Raw genomic sequence first — 23,539 nt, forward strand, 5'->3', positions numbered from 1 at the left:
ATACAACGGAACTGTCGCACCAGGTAACGTGGTAGGATTAAAGTTCGATTTATCCATTGAATGCATAAAACAAGGGATGTCGCACCAAAAATGTCAGGAGGCGCGCAGACAGCACAGCTACTCCACTTGCTTGTTCAACATGTAAAGCCAGTTGGCAACTTTTCACAACAGGAAATGACACATCATCGCATACGTTGATGCCAACAGGAAGATTTTGTTTCCTCTGTAGGCCTCGTTAGAAAGTAGTAATAAATACAGGAGATGAGACGTTATTCTTGTAATATTAAATTTTCCTCAAGTACTGCATTTTTTTTTTTTACCTTTTTATGCATTACAGTACAGAGAGTATAACTATTTTTGTGAAATGTTACTTAGCCTACTTACTATGCAACCCTAACGTTTAAATGTACTACTTTGTTTAATGTATAATACTGAAAATTGTTTATTCTTTTTTTTTTATATACAAAATTCAGAGATTTAATTGGGAAAAAAATAATTGTACTTCATTACTGAGGATAAAAGTTTAATCACTTCTACACTCACCACTTTGTTTTGTTTGTTTGTTTTTTTCTCCCTGAGGGGAAGTTGCTTTTGACCACACTTTTCACAGTGTTATCTCGGATACAAAATTACAACAACACTGCGGATAAACTTTGCACGGAGAATTAGTTTGAGGAGAACTAGCCGTCTTCAAACACGAGTGTGTGTTGTCAGTGCAAGAATAGTTCGGCCATTTTGGTTGGTTTGGTTTTGTTTATCAATGCATGCGCATGAAACAGTCTCAAGAAACTATGCCCAAAATTGAACAGGAAGTCAGCCATTTTAGTTTTAAGCATGCTGAAGCATTCCCACATTTTATTCGTTTTTTTATTCTCCACACTTTTTTGCCGTGTAATAACTCCCACATAATCCTTCCAATTTACACTGCTCACATTTCAACTAGCTTAAAAAATTCAAGCCTCCCGGGGTATATATCGTCTGATTCCCCATTAATTACAGTAGTTGCACAATTTAACTTGTAATATCAACTTTTCCCCATTCATTTTCAATGGGACAAACAAACTTTTTCTAAGTATCAGTTTCCACGCCCACTTCCATACATACTTGCATAACTTATCATCATTACCAGGTGTCTGACATTGCTCGTTGGCACAGTTGGTAAAGTGCATTGTCCAGTAACCAGGAGGTCATAATTTCATAATTTATCTCTCAATTTACTTCATAAGCATTCCACATGCATTCAAATCTTAGCATTCAGCTTTCAGCATTCCCTCGCAATTTCTCCACAAATTGCACTTAATCTAGTTTGTTTTACAATTGCCTCAACTGTGTGTCGAGCACGCCATCAAAGTTTGTTGATCATTTTTGAGGAGTCTCAATCGAAGCTTTTAAAGGATCCCAAAATTGTGTTTTGTTGTTTGTTCCAGAGCAGGATGGCAAACGCCGGCTCGTGTTTTTGGTGCCTGGTGTGGCTGGTGCTGCTGCTGTGCTTCGGCTGGCCCATCGGCATCACCCTGGGGGGTCTCTACGGCCTCATCAGCCCCCTCACCACCTGCCTGGGCCTGGACCGACTGTCCGACCTGCTGCTGGAGGGCGCCAACCTGGGCCGCACCTGCGCCCAAAACATGAGGCACTGCAAGCCGCTGTGTTGACCACTTTGTTGGACAACGCGGGCGACGGCGATGATTTAAAAACAAAAAAACAAAAAATGTCAAGACAACGGCGGGTGTTAGCATGGAAGCGAGCACGAGTTTGTCATTCGCCGGGCTTGAAAGGGGCTTCACGGTGCTGAATTGACGATGACGCTGCGCGGACGAGATAAGAATTGAACAATGGCGACGCTCTGACTTGTGAATGCAAACTTGTAATGCGATTAAACGTGCTTTGAACTCGTGCCTGCGCTTACTGACTCAAATGTTTCTTCATCATGTTTGTTCACACGAGCAACTGGGGAAAGTCAAACGCAATACATGGATATTTTCTTTTCTTTTTTTTCTTTTTTTTTTTTTATTATTTAAAGCAATCTTACATTTCCCCCCCATAAAACGACAACAATACTCACATACTTTTAGCATTTTTAACAAGTTTTTTGAATATATTTTTATGTGAATTATGACTTCTTGTAATGAAATTGAATTTTCTTCATGAGATTATTTGACAGTTTTTCTGAGATACAATAATGATAATAAAACACCTTACTATACATGGTCGTTTTTAAACGCAAAAAATAAAACGCCTTACTATACATGGTCATTTTAAAAATAAATAAATAAATAAATAAAAAATTCCTTACTGTAAATGGTCGTTTAAAAAAAATAACGCACCGGACTATAAATGGTTGTTTTATAAACAAAAAAATGCCGGTCATTTTAAAAATAACAAAACGCCTTACTATAGATGGTCGTTAAAAAAAAAGAAAAAAAAAAACCTTAAAAAAAAATGAAACGCCTTACTATACACATGGTCCTTTAAAAAAAAAAAAAAAAACGCCTTATTATACATGGTCTTTTTTTAAAAACAAAAAATAAAACCCCTTACTATACATGGTCCTTTAAAAAAAAAAAAAAAAAATGCCTTACTATACATGGTCGTTTTTAAAAACAAAAAAATAAAACGCCTTAATATACATGGTCCTTTAAAAAAAAAAAAAAAAAATGCCTTACTATACAAGGTCGTTTTTTTTAAAGAAAAAAAAAAAGCCTTACTATACATGGTCGTTTTTAAAAACAAAAAATAAAACGCCTTACTATACATGGTCGTTTAAAAAAAAAACAAAAAAAGAAAAAGCCTTGCTATACATGGTCGTTTTTAAAAAAATAAAATAAAATGCCTTACTATACATGGTCCTTTAAAAAAAAAAAACCTTACTATACATGGTCATTTTTAAAAACAAAAAATAAAATGCCTTACTATACATGGTCCTTTAAAGAATAAAAAAAAAAAAAAAGCCTTACTATACATGGTCGTTTTTAAAAACAAAAAATAAAACGCCTTAATATACATGGTCCTTTAAAAAAAATAAAAACACCTTACTATACATGGTCGTTTAAGAAAAAAAAAAAATGCCTTACTATACATGGTCGTTTTTAAAAACAAAAAATAAAACGCCTTACTATACATGGTCGTTTAAAAAAAAAAAAAAAGACGACCATGTATACATGGTCGTCTTTTTTTTGTTTTTTGTTTTTTTTAAAAAAAACAAAAAAAGCCTTGCTATACATGGTCGTTTTTAAAAACAAAACAAAAAAAGCCTTGCTATACATGGTCGTTTTAAAAAAAATAAAATAAAATGCCTTACTATACATGGTCCTTTAAAAAAAAAAAAGCCTTACTATACATGGTCATTTTTAAAAACAAAAAATAAAATGCCTTACTATACATGGTCCTTAAAAAAAATACAAATCGTTTAAAAAAAAAATTAAAAAAAATGCCTTACTATACATGGTCGGTTTTTTTTAAAGAAAAAAAAAAAGCCTTACTATACATGGTCGTTTTTAAAAACAAAAAATAAAATGCCTTACTATACATGGTCCTTTAAAAAAAAAAAAAAAAAAAAAAGCCTCACTATACATGGTCGTTTTTAAAAACAAAAAATAAAACGCCTTAATATACATGGTCCTTTAAAAAAATAAAAACGCCTTACTATACATGGTAGTTTAAAAAAAAAAAATGCCTTACTATACATGGTCCTTAAAAAAAATACAAATAAAAACGCCTTACTATACATGGTCGTTTAAAAAAAATAAAAATAAAACGCCTTACTATACATGGTCGTTTTTAAAAACAAAAAATAAAACGCCTTAATATACATGGTCCTTTAAAAAAATAAAAACGCCTTACGATACATGGTCGTTTAAAAAATAAAAAAAAATAAAAAGCCTTACTATACATGGTCGTTTTTAAAAACAAAAAATAAAACTCCGTAATATACATGGTCTTTTAAAAAAATAAAACGCCTTACTATACATGGTCGTTTATAAAAAATAAAATAAAAAGCCTTGCTATACATGGTCGTTTTTAAAAACAAAAAATAAAATGCCTTACTATACATGGTCCTTTAAAAAAAAAAAAAAAGCCTTACTATACATGGTCATTTTTAAAAACAAAAAATAAAATGCCTTATTATACATGGTCCTTTAAAAAAATAAAACGCCTTACTATACATGGTCGTTTATAAAAAAAAAAAAAAAAGCCTTGCTATACATGGTCGTTTTTTAAAAACAAAAAATAAAACGCCTTACTATACATGGTCGTTAAAAAAAAAAAAAAAAAAAAGCCTTGCTATACATGGTCGTTTTTAAAAACAAAAAATAAAATGCCTTACTATACATGGTCCTTTAAAAAAAAAAAAAAGCCTTACTATACATGGTCGTTTAAAAAAAAATAAAAAAAAATGCCTTACTATACATGGTCGTTTTTTTTAAAGAAAAAAAAAAGCCTTACTATACATGGTCGTTTTTAAAAACAAAAAATAAAATGCCTTACTATACATGGTCCTTTAAAAAAATTAAAAAAAAAAGCCTTACTATACATGGTCGTTTTTAAAAACAAAAAATAAAACGCCTTAATATACATGGTCCTTTAAAAAAATAAAAACGCCTTACTATACATGGTAGTTTAAAAAAAAAAAAAATGCCTTACTATACATGGTCCTTAAAAAAAATACAAATAAAAACGCCTTACTATACATGGTCGTTTAAAAAAAAAAAAAAAAAAAACGCCTTACTATACATGGTCGTTTTTTTAAAAGAAAAAAAAATGCCTTACTATACATGGTCGTTTTTAAAAACAAAAAATAAAACGCCTTAATATACATGGTCCTTTAAAAAAATAAAAACCCCTTACTATACATGGTCCTTTAAAAAAATAAAAACGCCTTACTATACATGGTCGTTTAAAAAAAAAAATGCCTTACTATACATGGTCGTTTTTAAAAACAAAAAATAAAACGCCTTACTATACATGGTCCTTTAAAAAATAAAAAAAAATAAAAAGCCTTACTATACATGGTCGTTTTTAAAAACAAAAAATAAAACTCCGTAATATACATGGTCCTTTAAAAAAATAAAACGCCTTACTATACATGGTCGTTTATAAAAAATAAAAAATAAAATAAAAAGCCTTGCTATACATGGTCGTTTTTAAAAAATAAAAAAAAGCCTTGCTATACATGGTCGTTTTTAAAAACAAAAAATAAAACGCCTTACTATACATGGTCGTTTAAAAAAAAAAAAAAAAAAAAAAAACACAAAAAAACGCCTTACTATACATGGTCGTCTTTTTTTTTTTTTTTTTTTTTTTTTTAAACAAAAAAAGCCTTGCTATACATGGTCGTTTTTAAAAACAAAAAATAAAACGCCTTACTATACATGGTCGTTTAAAAAAAAAACAAAAAAAGAAAAAGCCTTGCTATACATGGTCGTTTTTAAAAAAATAAAATAAAATGCCTTACTATACATGGTCCTTTAAAAAAAAAAAGCCTTACTATACATGGTCATTTTTAAAAACAAAAAATAAAATGCCTTACTATACATGGTCCTTTAAAGAATAAAAAAAAAAAAAAAGCCTTACTATACATGGTCGTTTTTAAAAACAAAAAATAAAACGCCTTAATATACATGGTCGTTTAAAAAAAAAAAAAACGCCTTACTATACATGGTCGTTTAAGAAAAAAAAAAAATGCCTTACTATACATGGTCGTTTTTAAAAACAAAAAATAAAACGCCTTACTATACATGGTCGTTTAAAAAAAAAAAAAACGCCTTACTATAGTAAGGCGTTTTTATTTATTTGTATTTTTTTTAAGGACCATGTATAATAAGGCATGGTCGTTTTTTTTAAAGAAGAAAAAAAAGCCTTACTATACATGGTCGTTTTTAAAAACAAAAAATAAAATGCCTTACTATACATGGTCCTTTAAAAAAAATAAAATAAATAAAAAGCCTTACTATACATGGTCGTTTTTAAAAACAAAAAATAAAACGCCGTAATATACATGGTCCTTTAAAAAATTAAACGCCTTACTATACATGGTCGTTTATATAAAAAAAAAAAAAAAGCCTTGCTATACATGGTCGTTTTTAAAAACAAAAAATAAAACGCCTTACTATACATGGTCGTTTTAAAAAATAAAAAAAATAAAATAAAATAAAAAGCCTTGCTATACATGGTCGTTTTTAAAAACAAAAAATAAAATGCCTTACTATACATGGTCCTTTTTAAAAAAAAAAAAGCCTTACTATACATGGTCATTTTTAAAAACAAAAAATAAAATGCCTTATTATACATGGTCCTTAAAAAAAATACAAATAAAAACGCGTTACTATACATGGTCGTTTAAAAATAAAAATAAAAAATGCCTTACTATACATGGTCGTTTTTTTTAAAGAAAAAAAAAAGCCTTACTACACATGGTCGTTTTTAAAAACAAAAAAATAAAATGCCTTACTATACATGGTCCTTTAAAAAATGTAAAAAAAAAAAGCCTTACTATACATGGTCGTTTTTAAAAACAAAAAATAAAACGGCTTAATATACATGGTCCTTTAAAAATATAAAAACGCCTTACTATACATGGTCGTTTAAGAAAAAAAAAAAATGCCTTACTATACATGGTCGTTTTTAAAAACAAAAAATAAAACGCCTTACTATACATGGTCGTTAAAAAAAAAAAAAAAAAACGCCTTACTATACATGGTCGTTTTTAAAAACAAAAAAATAAAATGCCTTACATGGTCCTTTAAAAATTTTTTTTTAAAAAAGCCTTACTATACATGGTCGTTTTTAAAAACAAAAAATAAAACGCCTTAATATACATGGTCCTTTAAAAATATAAAAACGCCTTACTATACATGGTCGTTTAAGAAAAAAAAAAATGCCTTACTATACATGGTCGTTTAAAAAAAAAAAAAAAAAAATGCCTTGCTATACATGGTCGTTTTTAAAAACAAAAAATAAAACGCCTTACTGTACATGGTCGTTTTAAAAAAAAATAATAAAATGCCTTACTATACATGGTCCTTAAAAAAAAAAAAAAACTTCTATACATGGTCATTTTTAAAAACAAAAAATAAAATGCCTTACTATACATGGTCCTTAAAAAAAATACAAATAAAAACGCCTTACTATACATGGTCGTTTAAAAAAAAATTAAAAAAAATGCCTTAATATACATGGTCGTTTTTTTTTAAAGAAAAAAAAAAAGCCTTACTATACATGGTCGTTTTTTTTAAAGAAAAAAAAAAAGCCTTACTATACATGGTCGTTTTTAAAAACAAAAAATAAAACGCCTTACTATACATGTTCCTTTAAAAAAATAAAAACACGTTTAAAAAAATAAAAAATAAAACGCCTTACTATACATGGTCGTTTTTTTAAAGAAAAAAAAAAAAGCCTTACTATACATGGTCGTTTTTAAAAACAAAAAATAAAATGCCTTACTATACATGGTCCTTTAAAAAAAATAAAATAAATAAAAAGCCTTACTATACATGGTCGTTTTTAAAAACAAAAAATAAAACGCCGTAATATACATGGTCCTTTAAAAAAATAAAACGCCTTACTATACATGGTCGTTTATAAAAAAAAAAAAAAAAAGCCTTGCTATACATGGTCGTTTTTAAAAACAAAAAATAAAATGCCTTATTATACATGGTCCTTAAAAAAAATACAAATAAAAACGCCTTACTATACATGGTCGTTTAAAAAAAAAAAAAAAAAAAAGCCTTACTATACATGGTCGTTTTTTTTAAAGAAAAAAAAAAGCCTTACTATACATGGTCGTTTTTAAAAACAAAAAATAAAAAGCCTTAATATACATGGTCCTTTAAAAAAATAAAAACGCCTTACTATACATGGTCGTTTAAAAAAAAAAAAAAAAAATGCCTTACTATACATGGTCGTTTTTAAAAACAAAACAAAAAACGCCTTACTATACATGGTCGTTTTTTTATTTTTTTATTTATTTTTTTTAATAAAAGCCTTGCTATACATGGTCGTTTTTAAAAACAAAAAATAAAACGCCTTACTGTACATGGTCGTTTTAAAAAAAAAAAAAAAAAAAAAAAAAGCCTTGCTATATACATGGTCGTTTTTAAAAACAAAAAATAAAATGCCTTACTATACATGGTCCTTTAAAAAATAAAAAATAAAAAACTTCTATACATGGTCATTTTTAAAAACAAAAAATAAAATGCCTTACTATACATGGTCCTTAAAAAAAATACAAATAAAAACGCCTTACTATACATGGTCGTTTAAAAAAAAAAAAAAAAAAAGCCTTACTATACATGGTCATTTTTTTTAAAGAAAAAAAAAAAGCCTTACTATACATGGTCGTTTTTAAAAACAAAAAATAAAATGCCTTACTATACATGGTCCTTTAAAAAAATAAAAACACGTTTAAAAAAATAAAAAATAAAACGCCTTACTATACATGGTCGTTTTTAAAAACCAAAAATAAAACGCCTTAATATACATGGTCCTTTAAAAAAATAAAAACACCTTACTATACATGGTCGTTTAAAAAAAAAATAAAATGCCTTACTATACATAGTCGGTTTTAAAAACAAAAAATAAAACGCCTCACTATAACAAAAAAAGCCTTGCTATACATGGTCGTTTTTAAAAACAAAAAATAAAACGCCTTACAATACATGGTCGTAAAAAAAAAAAAAAAAAAAAAAAAAAAAAAAGCCTTGCTATACATGGTCGTTAAAAAAACAAAAAACAAAAATGCCTTACTATACATGGTCCTTTAAAAAAAAAAAAGCCTTACTATACATGGTCATTTTTAAAAACAAAAAATAAAATGCCTTACTATACATGGTCCTTAAAAAAAATACAAATAAAAACGCCTTACTATACATGGTCGTTTAAAAAATTTTTTAAAAAAATGCCTTACTATACATGGTCGTTTTTTTTTAAAGAAAAAAAAAAAGCCTTACTATACATGGTCGTTTTTAAAAACAAAAAATAAAACGCCTTACAATACATGGTCGTAAAAAAAAAAAAAAAAAAAAAAAAAAAAAAAAGCCTTGCTATACATGGTCGTTAAAAAAACAAAAAACAAAAATGCCTTACTATACATGGTCCTTTAAAAAAAAAAAAAGCCTTACTATACATGGTCATTTTTAAAAACAAAAAATAAAATGCCTTACTATACATGGTCCTTAAAAAAAATACAAATAAAAACGCCGTTTAAAATGGTCGTTTAAAAATGTTTTTAAAAAAATGCCTTACTATACATGGTCGTTTTTTTTTAAAGAAAAAAAAAAAGCCTTACTATACATGGTCGTTTTTAAAAACAAAAAATAAAATGCCTTACTATACATGGTCCTTTAAAAAAAATAAAATAAATAAAAAGCCTTACTATACATGGTCGTTTTTAAAAACAAAAAATAAAACGCCGTAATATACATGGTCCTTTAAAAAAATAAAACGCCTTACTATACATGGTCGTTTATATAAAAATAAAATAAAATAAAAAGCCTTGCTATACATGGTCGTTTTTAAAAACAAAAAATAAAATGCCTTACTATACATGGTCCTTTTAAAAAAAAAAAAGCCTTACTATACATGGTCATTTTTAAAAACAAAAAATAAAATGCCTTATTATACATGGTCCTTAAAAAAAATACAAATAAAAACGCGTTACTATACATGGTCGTTTAAAAATAAAAATAAAAAATGCCTTACTATACATGGTCGTTTTTTTTAAAGAAAAAAAAAAGCCTTACTATACATGGTCGTTTTTAAAAACAAAAAAATAAAATGCCTTACTATACATGGTCCTTTAAAAAATTTAAAAAAAAAAAAGCCTTACTATACATGGTCGTTTTTAAAAACAAAAAATAAAACGCCTTAATATACATGGTCCTTTAAAAATATAAAAACGCCGGTCGTTTAAGATAAAAAAAAATGCCTTACTATACATGGTCGTTTTTAAAAACAAAACAAAAAACGCCTTACTATACATGGTCGTTTAAAAAAAAAAAAAAAAAAACGCCTTACTATACATGGTCGTTTTTAAAAACAAAAAAATAAAATGCCTTACTATACATGGTCCTTTAAAATTTTTTTTTAAAAAAAGCCTTACTATACATGGTCGTTTTTAAAAACAAAAAATAAAACGCCTTAATATACATGGTCCTTTAAAAATTTAAAAACGCCTTACTATACATGGTCGTTTAAGAAAAAAAAAAAATGCCTTACTATACATGGTCGTTTAAAAAAAAAAAAAAAAAAATGCCTTGCTATACATGGTCGTTTTTAAAAACAAAAAATAAAACGCCTTACTATACATGGTCGTTTAAGAAAAAAAAAAATGCCTTACTATACATGGTCGTTTTAAAAAAAAAAAAAAAAAAATGCCTTACAATACATGGTCCTTAAAAAAAAAAAAAAACCTTCTATACATGGTCATTTTTAAAAACAAAAAATAAAATGCCTTACTATACATGGTCCTTAAAAAAAATACAAATAAAAACGCCTTACTATACATGGTCGTTTTTAAAAACAAAAAATAAAACGCCGTAATATACATGGTCCTTTAAAAAAATAAAACGCCTTACTATACATGGTCGTTTATATAAAAAAAAAAAAAAAAAAAAAGCCTTGCTATACATGGTCGTTTTTAAAAACAAAAAATAAAACGCCTTACTATACATGGTCGTTTTAAAAAATAAAAAAAATAAAATAAAATAAAAAGCCTTGCTATACATGGTCGTTTTTAAAAACAAAAAATAAAATGCCTTACTATACATGGTCCTTTTAAAAAAAAAAAAGCCTTACTATACATGGTCATTTTTAAAAACAAAAAATAAAATGCCTTATTATACATGGTCCTTAAAAAAAATACAAATAAAAACGCGTTACTATACATGGTCGTTTAAAAATAAAAATAAAAAATGCCTTACTATACATGGTCGTTTTTTTTAAAGAAAAAAAAAAGCCTTACTATACATGGTCGTTTTTAAAAACAAAAAAATAAAATGCCTTACTATACATGGTCCTTTAAAAAAAAAAAAAAAAAAAGCCTTACTATACATGGTCGTTTTTAAAAACAAAAAATAAAACGCCTTAATATACATGGTCCTTTAAAAATATAAAAACGCCTTACTATACATGGTCGTTTAAGATAAAAAAAAATGCCTTACTATACATGGTCGTTTTAAAAAAAAAACAAAAAAACGCCTTACTATACATGGTCGTTTTTAAAAACAAAAAAATAAAATGCCTTACTATACATGGTCCTTTAAAATTTTTTTTTTAAAAAAGCCTTACTATACATGGTCGTTTTTAAAAACAAAAAATAAAACGCCTTAATATACATGGTCCTTTAAAAATATAAAAACGCCTTACTATACATGGTCGTTTAAGAAAAAAAAAAATGCCTTACTATACATGGTCGTTTAAAAAAAAAAAAAAAAAACGCCTTACTATACATGGTCGTTTAAGAAAAAAAAAAAATGCCTTACTATACATGGTCGTTTTTAAAAAAAAAAAAAAAAATGCCTTGCTATACATGGTCGTTTTTAAAAACAAAAAATAAAACGCCTTACTATACATGGTCCTTAAAAAAAAAAAAAACCTTCTATACATGGTCATTTTTAAAAACAAAAAATAAAATGCCTTACTATACATGGTCCTTAAAAAAAATACAAATAAAAACGCCTTACTATACATGGTCGTTTAAAAAAAAAAAAAAAAAAGCCTTACTATACATGGTCGTTTTTTTTAAAGAAAAAAAAAAAAGCCTTACTATACATGGTCGTTTTTAAAAACAAAAAATAAAACGCCTTACTATACATGGTCCTTTAAAAAAATAAAAACACGTTTAAAAAAATAAAAAATAAAACGCCTTACTATACATGGTCCTTAAAAAAAATACAAATAAAAACGCCTTACTATACATGGTCGTTTAAAAAAAAAAAAAAAAAAGCCTTACTATACATGGTCGTTTTTTTTAAAGAAAAAAAAAAAAGCCTTACTATACATGGTCGTTTTTAAAAACAAAAAATAAAACGCCTTACTATACATGGTCCTTTAAAAAAATAAAAACACGTTTAAAAAAATAAAAAATAAAACGCCTTACTATACATGGTCGTTTTTTTTAAAGAAAAAAAAAAAAGCCTTACTATACATGGTCGTTTTTAAAAACAAAAAATAAAATGCCTTACTATACATGGTCCTTTAAAAAAAAAATAAAAAAAAAAAAGCCTTACTATACATGGTCGTTTTTAAAAACAAAAAATAAAACGCCTTAATATACATGGTCCTTTAAAAATATAAAAACGCCTTACTATACATGGTCGTTTAAGATAAAAAAAAATGCCTTACTATACATGGTCGTTTTAAAAAAAAAAAAAAAAAACGCCTTACTATACATGGTCGTTTTTAAAAACAAAAAAATAAAATGCCTTACTATACATGGTCCTTTAAAATTTTTTTTTTAAAAAAGCCTTACTATACATGGTCGTTTTTAAAAACAAAAAATAAAACGCCTTAATATACATGGTCCTTTAAAAATATAAAAACGCCTTACTATACATGGTCGTTTAAGAAAAAAAAAAATGCCTTACTATACATGGTCGTTTAAAAAAAAAAAAAAAAAACGCCTTACTATACATGGTCGTTTAAGAAAAAAAAAAATGCCTTACTATACATGGTCGTTTTTAAAAAAAAAAAAAAAAATGCCTTGCTATACATGGTCGTTTTTAAAAACAAAAAATAAAACGCCTTACTATACATGGTCCTTAAAAAAAAAAAAAACCTTCTATACATGGTCATTTTTAAAAACAAAAAATAAAATGCCTTACTATACATGGTCCTTAAAAAAAATACAAATAAAAACGCCTTACTATACATGGTCGTTTAAAAAAAAAAAAAAAAAAGCCTTACTATACATGGTCGTTTTTTTTAAAGAAAAAAAAAAAAGCCTTACTATACATGGTCGTTTTTAAAAACAAAAAATAAAACGCCTTACTATACATGGTCCTTTAAAAAAATAAAAACACGTTTAAAAAAATAAAAAATAAAACGCCTTACTATACATGGTCCTTAAAAAAAATACAAATAAAAACGCCTTACTATACATGGTCGTTTAAAAAAAAAAAAAAAAAAGCCTTACTATACATGGTCGTTTTTTTTAAAGAAAAAAAAAAAAGCCTTACTATACATGGTCGTTTTTAAAAACAAAAAATAAAACGCCTTACTATACATGGTCCTTTAAAAAAATAAAAACACGTTTAAAAAAATAAAAAATAAAACGCCTTACTATACATGGTCGTTTTTTTTAAAGAAAAAAAAAAAGCCTTACTATACATGGTCGTTTTTAAAAACAAAAAATAAAATGCCTTACTATACATGGTCCTTTAAAAAAAAAATAAAAAATAAAAAGCCTTACTATACATGGTCGTTTTTAAAAACAAAAAATAAAACGCCGTAATATACATGGTCCTTTAAAAAAATAAAACGCCTTACTATACATGGTCGTTTATAAAAAAAAAAAAAAAAAGCCTTGCTATACATGGTCGTTTTTAAAAACAAAAAATAAAATGCCTTATTATACATGGTCCTTAAAAAAAATACAAATAAAAACGCCTTACTATACATGGTCGTTTAAAAAAAAAAAAAAAAAAAAGCCTTACTATACATGGTCGTTTTTAAAAACAAAAAATAAAATGCCTTATTATACATGGTCCTTAAAAAAAATACAAATAAAAACGCCTTACTATACATGGTCGTTTAAAAAAAAAAAAAAAAAAAAGCCTTACTATACATGGTCGTTTTTTTTAAAGAAAAAAAAAAGCCTTACTATACATGGTCGTTTTTAAAAACAAAAAAATAAAATGCCTTACTATACATGGTCCTTTAAAAATTTTTTTTTTAAAAAGCCTTACTATACATGGTCGTTTTTAAAAACAAAAAATAAAACGCCTTAATATACATGGTCCTTTAAAAAAATAAAAACGCCTTACTATACATGGTCGTTTAAAAAAAAAAAAAATGCCTTACTATACATGGTCGTTTTTAAAAAAAAAAAAAAAAAACGCCTTACTATACATGGTCGTTTTTTTATTTTTTTATTTTATTTTTTTAATAAAAGCCTTGCTATACATGGTCGTTTTTAAAAACAAAAAATAAAACGCCTTACTGTACATGGTCGTTTAAAAAAAAAAAAAAAAAAAAAAAGCCTTGCTATATACATGGTCGTTTTTAAAAACAAAAAATAAAATGCCTTACTATACATGGTCCTTTAAAAAAAAAAAAAAAAAAAACTTCTATACATGGTCATTTTTAAAAACAAAAAATAAAATGCCTTACTATACATGGTCCTTAAAAAAAATACAAATAAAAACGCCTTACTATACATGGTCGTTTAAAAAAAAACAAAAAAAAAGCCTTACTATACATGGTCATTTTTTTTAAAGAAAAAAAAAAGCCTTACTACACATGGTCGTTTTTAAAAACAAAAAAATAAAATGCCTTACTATACATGGTCCTTTAAAAAATGTAAAAAAAAAAAGCCTTACTATACATGGTCGTTTTTAAAAACAAAAAATAAAACGGCTTAATATACATGGTCCTTTAAAAATATAAAAACGCCTTACTATACATGGTCGTTTAAGAAAAAAAAAATGCCTTACTATACATGGTCGTTTTTAAAAACAAAAAATAAAACGCCTTACTATACATGGTCGTTAAAAAAAAAAAAAAAAAACGCCTTACTATACATGGTCGTTTTTAAAAACAAAAAAATAAAATGCCTTACATGGTCCTTTAAAAAATTTTTTTTAAAAAAGCCTTACTATACATGGTCGTTTTTAAAAACAAAAAATAAAACGCCTTAATATACATGGTCCTTTAAAAATATAAAAACGCCTTACTATACATGGTCGTTTAAGAAAAAAAAAAATGCCTTACTATACATGGTCGTTTAAAAAAAAAAAAAAAAAAATGCCTTGCTATACATGGTCGTTTTTAAAAACAAAAAATAAAACGCCTTACTGTACATGGTCGTTTTAAAAAAAAATAATAAAATGCCTTACTATACATGGTCCTTAAAAAAAAAAAAAAACTTCTATACATGGTCATTTTTAAAAACAAAAAATAAAATGCCTTACTATACATGGTCCTTAAAAAAAATACAAATAAAAACGCCTTACTATACATGGTCGTTTAAAAAAAAATTAAAAAAAATGCCTTAATATACATGGTCGTTTTTTTTTAAAGAAAAAAAAAAAGCCTTACTATACATGGTCGTTTTTTTTAAAGAAAAAAAAAAAGCCTTACTATACATGGTCGTTTTTAAAAACAAAAAATAAAACGCCTTACTATACATGTTCCTTTAAAAAAATAAAAACACGTTTAAAAAAATAAAAAATAAAACGCCTTACTATACATGGTCGTTTTTTTAAAGAAAAAAAAAAAAGCCTTACTATACATGGTCGTTTTTAAAAACAAAAAATAAAATGCCTTACTATACATGGTCCTTTAAAAAAAATAAAATAAATAAAAAGCCTTACTATACATGGTCGTTTTTAAAAACAAAAAATAAAACGCCGTAATATACATGGTCCTTTAAAAAAATAAAACGCCTTACTATACATGGTCGTTTATAAAAAAAAAAAAAAAAAGCCTTGCTATACATGGTCGTTTTTAAAAACAAAAAATAAAATGCCTTATTATACATGGTCCTTAAAAAAAATACAAATAAAAACGCCTTACTATACATGGTCGTTTAAAAAAAAAAAAAAAAAAAAGCCTTACTATACATGGTCGTTTTTTTTAAAGAAAAAAAAAAGCCTTACTATACATGGTCGTTTTTAAAAACAAAAAATAAAAAGCCTTAATATACATGGTCCTTTAAAAAAATAAAAACGCCTTACTATACATGGTCGTTTAAAAAAAAAAAAAAAAAATGCCTTACTATACATGGTCGTTTTTAAAAACAAAACAAAAAACGCCTTACTATACATGGTCGTTTTTTTATTTTTTTATTTATTTTTTTTAATAAAAGCCTTGCTATACATGGTCGTTTTTAAAAACAAAAAATAAAACGCCTTACTGTACATGGTCGTTTTAAAAAAAAAAAAAAAAAAAAAAAAAGCCTTGCTATATACATGGTCGTTTTTAAAAACAAAAAATAAAATGCCTTACTATACATGGTCCTTTAAAAAATAAAAAATAAAAAACTTCTATACATGGTCATTTTTAAAAACAAAAAATAAAATGCCTTACTATACATGGTCCTTAAAAAAAATACAAATAAAAACGCCTTACTATACATGGTCGTTTAAAAAAAAAAAAAAAAAAAGCCTTACTATACATGGTCATTTTTTTTAAAGAAAAAAAAAAAGCCTTACTATACATGGTCGTTTTTAAAAACAAAAAATAAAATGCCTTACTATACATGGTCCTTTAAAAAAATAAAAACACGTTTAAAAAAATAAAAAATAAAACGCCTTACTATACATGGTCGTTTTTAAAAACCAAAAATAAAACGCCTTAATATACATGGTCCTTTAAAAAAATAAAAACACCTTACTATACATGGTCGTTTAAAAAAAAAATAAAATGCCTTACTATACATAGTCGGTTTTAAAAACAAAAAATAAAACGCCTCACTATAACAAAAAAAGCCTTGCTATACATGGTCGTTTTTAAAAACAAAAAATAAAACGCCTTACAATACATGGTCGTAAAAAAAAAAAAAAAAAAAAAAAAAAAAAAAGCCTTGCTATACATGGTCGTTAAAAAAACAAAAAACAAAAATGCCTTACTATACATGGTCCTTTAAAAAAAAAAAAGCCTTACTATACATGGTCATTTTTAAAAACAAAAAATAAAATGCCTTACTATACATGGTCCTTAAAAAAAATACAAATAAAAACGCCTTACTATACATGGTCGTTTAAAAATTTTTTTAAAAAAATGCCTTACTATACATGGTCGTTTTTTTTTAAAGAAAAAAAAAAGCCTTACTATACATGGTCGTTTTTAAAAACAAAAAATAAAATGCCTTACTATACATGGTCCTTTAAAAAAAATAAAATAAATAAAAAGCCTTACTATACATGGTCGTTTTTAAAAACAAAAAATAAAACGCCGTAATATACATGGTCCTTTAAAAAAATAAAACGCCTTACTATACATGGTCGTTTATATAAAAAAAAAAGAAAAAAAAAAGCCTTGCTATACATGGTCGTTTTTAAAAACAAAAAATAAAACGCCTTACTATACATGGTCGTTTTAAAAAATAAAAAAAATAAAATAAAATAAAAAGCCTTGCTATACATGGTCGTTTTTAAAAACAAAAAATAAAATGCCTTACTATACATGGTCCTTTTAAAAAAATAAAAACACCTTACTATACATGGTCGTTTAAAAAAAAAATAAAATGCCTTACTATACATAGTCGGTTTTAAAAACAAAAAATAAAACGCCTCACTATAACAAAAAAAGCCTTGCTATACATGGTCGTTTTTAAAAACAAAAAATAAAACGCCTTACAATACATGGTCGTAAAAAAAAAAAAAAAAAAAAAAAAAAAAAAAAAGCCTTGCTATACATGGTCGTTAAAAAAACAAAAAACAAAAATGCCTTACTATACATGGTCCTTTAAAAAAAAAAAAAGCCTTACTATACATGGTCATTTTTAAAAACAAAAAATAAAATGCCTTACTATACATGGTCCTTAAAAAAAATACAAATAAAAACGCCGTTTAAAATGGTCGTTTAAAAATGTTTTTAAAAAAATGCCTTACTATACATGGTCGTTTTTTTTTAAAGAAAAAAAAAAAGCCTTACTATACATGGTCGTTTTTAAAAACAAAAAATAAAATGCCTTACTATACATGGTCCTTTAAAAAAAATAAAATAAATAAAAAGCCTTACTATACATGGTCGTTTTTAAAAACAAAAAATAAAACGCCGTAATATACATGGTCCTTTAAAAAAATAAAACGCCTTACTATACATGGTCGTTTATATAAAAATAAAATAAAATAAAAAGCCTTGCTATACATGGTCGTTTTTAAAAACAAAAAATAAAATGCCTTACTATACATGGTCCTTTTAAAAAAAAAAAGCCTTACTATACATGGTCATTTTTAAAAACAAAAAATAAAATGCCTTATTATACATGGTCCTTAAAAAAAATACAAATAAAAACGCGTTACTATACATGGTCGTTTAAAAATAAAAATAAAAAATGCCTTACTATACATGGTCGTTTTTTTTAAAGAAAAAAAAAAGCCTTACTATACATGGTCGTTTTTAAAAACAAAAAAATAAAATGCCTTACTATACATGGTCCTTTAAAAAATTTAAAAAAAAAAAGCCTTACTATACATGGTCGTTTTTAAAAACAAAAAATAAAACGCCTTAATATACATGGTCCTTTAAAAATATAAAAACGCCGGTCGTTTAAGATAAAAAAAAATGCCTTACTATACATGGTCGTTTTTAAAAACAAAACAAAAAACGCCTTACTATACATGGTCGTTTAAAAAAAAAAAAAAAAAAACGCCTTACTATACATGGTCGTTTTTAAAAACAAAAAAATAAAATGCCTTACTATACATGGTCCTTTAAAAAATTTTTTTAAAAAAAGCCTTACTATACATGGTCGTTTTTAAAAACAAAAAATAAAACGCCTTAATATACATGGTCCTTTAAAAATTTAAAAACGCCTTACTATACATGGTCGTTTAAGAAAAAAAAAAAATGCCTTACTATACATGGTCGTTTAAAAAAAAAAAAAAAAAAATGCCTTGCTATACATGGTCGTTTTTAAAAACAAAAAATAAAACGCCTTACTATACATGGTCGTTTAAGAAAAAAAAAAATGCCTTACTATACATGGTCGTTTTTAAAAAAAAAAAAAAAAATGCCTTACAATACATGGTCCTTAAAAAAAAAAAAAAACCTTCTATACATGGTCATTTTTAAAAACAAAAAATAAAATGCCTTACTATACATGGTCCTTAAAAAAAATACAAATAAAAACGCCTTACTATACATGGTCGTTTTTAAAAACAAAAAATAAAACGCCGTAATATACATGGTCCTTTAAAAAAATAAAACGCCTTACTATACATGGTCGTTTATATAAAAAAAAAAAAAAAAAAAAAGCCTTGCTATACATGGTCGTTTTTAAAAACAAAAAATAAAACGCCTTACTATACATGGTCGTTTTAAAAAATAAAAAAAATAAAATAAAATAAAAAGCCTTGCTATACATGGTCGTTTTTAAAAACAAAAAATAAAATGCCTTACTATACATGGTCCTTTTAAAAAAAAAAAAGCCTTACTATACATGGTCATTTTTAAAAACAAAAAATAAAATGCCTTATTATACATGGTCCTTAAAAAAAATACAAATAAAAACGCGTTACTATACATGGTCGTTTAAAAATAAAAATAAAAAATGCCTTACTATACATGGTCGTTTTTTTTAAAGAAAAAAAAAAGCCTTACTATACATGGTCGTTTTTAAAAACAAAAAAATAAAATGCCTTACTATACATGGTCCTTTAAAAAAAAAAAAAAAAAAAAAGCCTTACTATACATGGTCGTTTTTAAAAACAAAAAATAAAACGCCTTAATATACATGGTCCTTTAAAAATATAAAAACGCCTTACTATACATGGTCGTTTAAGATAAAAAAAAATGCCTTACTATACATGGTCGTTTTAAAAAAAAAAAAAAAAAACGCCTTACTATACATGGTCGTTTTTAAAAACAAAAAAATAAAATGCCTTACTATACATGGTCCTTTAAAATTTTTTTTTTAAAAAAGCCTTACTATACATGGTCGTTTTTAAAAACAAAAAATAAAACGCCTTAATATACATGGTCCTTTAAAAATATAAAAACGCCTTACTATACATGGTCGTTTAAGAAAAAAAAAAATGCCTTACTATACATGGTCGTTTAAAAAAAAAAAAAAAAAACGCCTTACTATACATGGTCGTTTAAGAAAAAAAAAAAATGCCTTACTATACATGGTCGTTTTAAAAAAAAAAAAAAAAAATGCCTTGCTATACATGGTCGTTTTTAAAAACAAAAAATAAAACGCCTTACTATACATGGTCCTTAAAAAAAAAAAAACCTTCTATACATGGTCATTTTTAAAAACAAAAAATAAAATGCCTTACTATACATGGTCCTTAAAAAAAATACAAATAAAAACGCCTTACTATACATGGTCGTTTAAAAAAAAAAAAAAAAAAGCCTTACTATACATGGTCGTTTTTTTTAAAGAAAAAAAAAAAAGCCTTACTATACATGGTCGTTTTTAAAAACAAAAAATAAAACGCCTTACTATACATGGTCCTTTAAAAAAATAAAAACACGTTTAAAAAAATAAAAAATAAAACGCCTTACTATACATGGTCCTTAAAAAAAATACAAATAAAAACGCCTTACTATACATGGTCGTTTAAAAAAAAAAAAAAAAAAGCCTTACTATACATGGTCGTTTTTTTTAAAGAAAGAAAAAAAAAGCCTTACTATACATGGTCGTTTTTAAAAACAAAAAATAAAACGCCTTACTATACATGGTCCTTTAAAAAAATAAAAACACGTTTAAAAAAATAAAAAATAAAACGCCTTACTATACATGGTCGTTTTTTTTAAAGAAAAAAAAAAAAGCCTTACTATACATGGTCGTTTTTAAAAACAAAAAATAAAATGCCTTACTATACATGGTCCTTTAAAAAAAAAAGAAAAAAAAAAAGCCTTACTATACATGGTCGTTTTTAAAAACAAAAAATAAAACGCCTTAATATACATGGTCCTTTAAAAATATAAAAACGCCTTACTATACATGGTCGTTTAAGATAAAAAAAAATGCCTTACTATACATGGTCGTTTAAAAAAAAAAAAAAAAAAACGCCTTACTATACATGGTCGTTTTTAAAAACAAAAAAATAAAATGCCTTACTATACATGGTCCTTTAAAATTTTTTTTAAAAAAAAGCCTTACTATACATGGTCGTTTTTAAAAACAAAAAATAAAACGCCTTAATATACATGGTCCTTTAAAAATATAAAAACGCCTTACTATACATGGTCGTTTAAGAAAAAAAAAAATGCCTTACTATACATGGTCGTTTAAAAAAAAAAAAAAAAAACGCCTTACTATACATGGTCGTTTAAGAAAAAAAAAAAATGCCTTACTATACATGGTCGTTTTTAAAAAAAAAAAAAAAAATGCCTTGCTATACATGGTCGTTTTTAAAAACAAAAAATAAAACGCCTTACTATACATGGTCCTTAAAAAAAAAAAAAACCTTCTATACATGGTCATTTTTAAAAACAAAAAATAAAATGCCTTACTATACATGGTCCTTAAAAAAAATACAAATAAAAACGCCTTACTATACATGGTCGTTTAAAAAAAAAAAAAAAAAAGCCTTACTATACATGGTCGTTTTTTTTAAAGAAAAAAAAAAAAGCCTTACTATACATGGTCGTTTTTAAAAACAAAAAATAAAACGCCTTACTATACATGGTCCTTTAAAAAAATAAAAACACGTTTAAAAAAATAAAAAATAAAACGCCTTACTATACATGGTCCTTAAAAAAAATACAAATAAAAACGCCTTACTATACATGGTCGTTTAAAAAAAAAAAAAAAAAAGCCTTACTATACATGGTCGTTTTTTTTAAAGAAAAAAAAAAAAGCCTTACTATACATGGTCGTTTTTAAAAACAAAAAATAAAACGCCTTACTATACATGGTCCTTTAAAAAAATAAAAACACGTTTAAAAAAATAAAAAATAAAACGCCTTACTATACATGGTCGTTTTTTTTAAAGAAAAAAAAAAAAGCCTTACTATACATGGTCGTTTTTAAAAACAAAAAATAAAATGCCTTACTATACATGGTCCTTTAAAAAAAAAATAAAAAATAAAAAGCCTTACTATACATGGTCGTTTTTAAAAACAAAAAATAAAACGCCGTAATATACATGGTCCTTTAAAAAAATAAAACGCCTTACTATACATGGTCGTTTATAAAAAAAAAAAAAAAAAGCCTTGCTATACATGGTCGTTTTTAAAAACAAAAAATAAAATGCCTTATTATACATGGTCCTTAAAAAAAATACAAATAAAAACGCCTTACTATACATGGTCGTTTAAAAAAAAAAAAAAAAAAAAGCCTTACTATACATGGTCGTTTTTAAAAACAAAAAATAAAATGCCTTATTATACATGGTCCTTAAAAAAAATACAAATAAAAACGCCTTACTATACATGGTCGTTTAAAAAAAAAAAAAAAAAAAAGCCTTACTATACATGGTCGTTTTTTTTAAAGAAAAAAAAAAGCCTTACTATACATGGTCGTTTTTAAAAACAAAAAAATAAAATGCCTTACTATACATGGTCCTTTAAAAAAATTTTTTTTAAAAAGCCTTACTATACATGGTCGTTTTTAAAAACAAAAAATAAAACGCCTTAATATACATGGTCCTTTAAAAAAATAAAAACGCCTTACTATACATGGTCGTTTAAAAAAAAAAAAAATGCCTTACTATACATGGTCGTTTTAAAAAAAAAAAAAAAAAAACGCCTTACTATACATGGTCGTTTTTTTATTTTTTTATTTTATTTTTTTAATAAAAGCCTTGCTATACATGGTCGTTTTTAAAAACAAAAAATAAAACGCCTTACTGTACATGGTCGTTTAAAAAAAAAAAAAAAAAAAAAAAGCCTTGCTATATACATGGTCGTTTTTAAAAACAAAAAATAAAATGCCTTACTATACATGGTCCTTTAAAAAAAAAAAAAAAAAAAACTTCTATACATGGTCATTTTTAAAAACAAAAAATAAAATGCCTTACTATACATGGTCCTTAAAAAAAATACAAATAAAAACGCCTTACTATACATGGTCGTTTAAAAAAAAACAAAAAAAAAGCCTTACTATACATGGTCATTTTTTTTAAAGAAAAAAAAAAAAGCCTTACTATACATGGTCGTTTTTAAAAACAAAAAATAAAATGCCTTACTATACATGGTCCTTTAAAGAATTAAAAAAAAAAAAAAGCCTTACTATACATGGTCGTTTTTAAAAACCAAAAATAAAACGCCTTAATATACATGGTCCTTTAAAAAAATAAAAACACCTTACTATACATGGTCGTTTAAAAAAAAAAAAAAAAGCCTTACTATACATGGTGGTTTTTAAAAACAAAAAATAAAACGCCTCACTATAACAAAAAAAGCCTTGCTATACATGGTCGTTTTTAAAAACAAAAATAAAACGCCTTACAATACATGGTCGTTTAAAAAAAAAAAAAAAAAAAAAAAAAAAAAAGCCTTGCTATACATGGTCGTTAAAAAAAATAAAATAAAAAATGCCTTACTATACATGGTCCTTTAAAAAAAAAAAGCCTTACTATACATGGTCATTTTTAAAAACAAAAAATAAAATGCCTTACTATACATGGTCCTTAAAAAAAATACAAATAAAAACGCCTTACTATACATGGTCGTTTAAAAAAAAATTAAAAAAAATGCCTGGTCG

The 23,539-nt window shown here is 25.4% G+C and overlaps 1 protein-coding gene and 1 long non-coding RNA gene across 6 annotated transcripts in view; one reads left to right on the top strand and one right to left on the bottom strand.

The window, feature by feature from the left end:
- The window catches only part of aqr (aquarius intron-binding spliceosomal factor), a 55,922-nt gene extending 54,027 nt beyond the window's left edge, over window positions 1–1,895 (top strand). For 4 of the 5 annotated variants that reach the window (XM_077538118.1, XM_077538120.1, XM_077538117.1 and 1 more), the window contains exon 37: window positions 1,428–1,895. The gene's annotated coding sequence lies outside the window, so the exon portion shown is untranslated. The remainder of the gene's footprint in view (window positions 1–1,427) is intronic. The other variant, XM_077538119.1, reaches the window with a different exon arrangement.
- Window positions 1–23,539, bottom strand: part of LOC144031233 (uncharacterized) — a 60,381-nt gene that overhangs the window by 8,600 nt on the left and 28,242 nt on the right. The gene's annotated exons all lie outside the window — the stretch shown is intronic.

The sequence above is a fragment of the Festucalex cinctus genome, chromosome 12, assembly GCF_051991245.1.
Source record: "Festucalex cinctus isolate MCC-2025b chromosome 12, RoL_Fcin_1.0, whole genome shotgun sequence".
Taxonomy (NCBI): domain Eukaryota; kingdom Metazoa; phylum Chordata; class Actinopteri; order Syngnathiformes; family Syngnathidae; genus Festucalex; species Festucalex cinctus.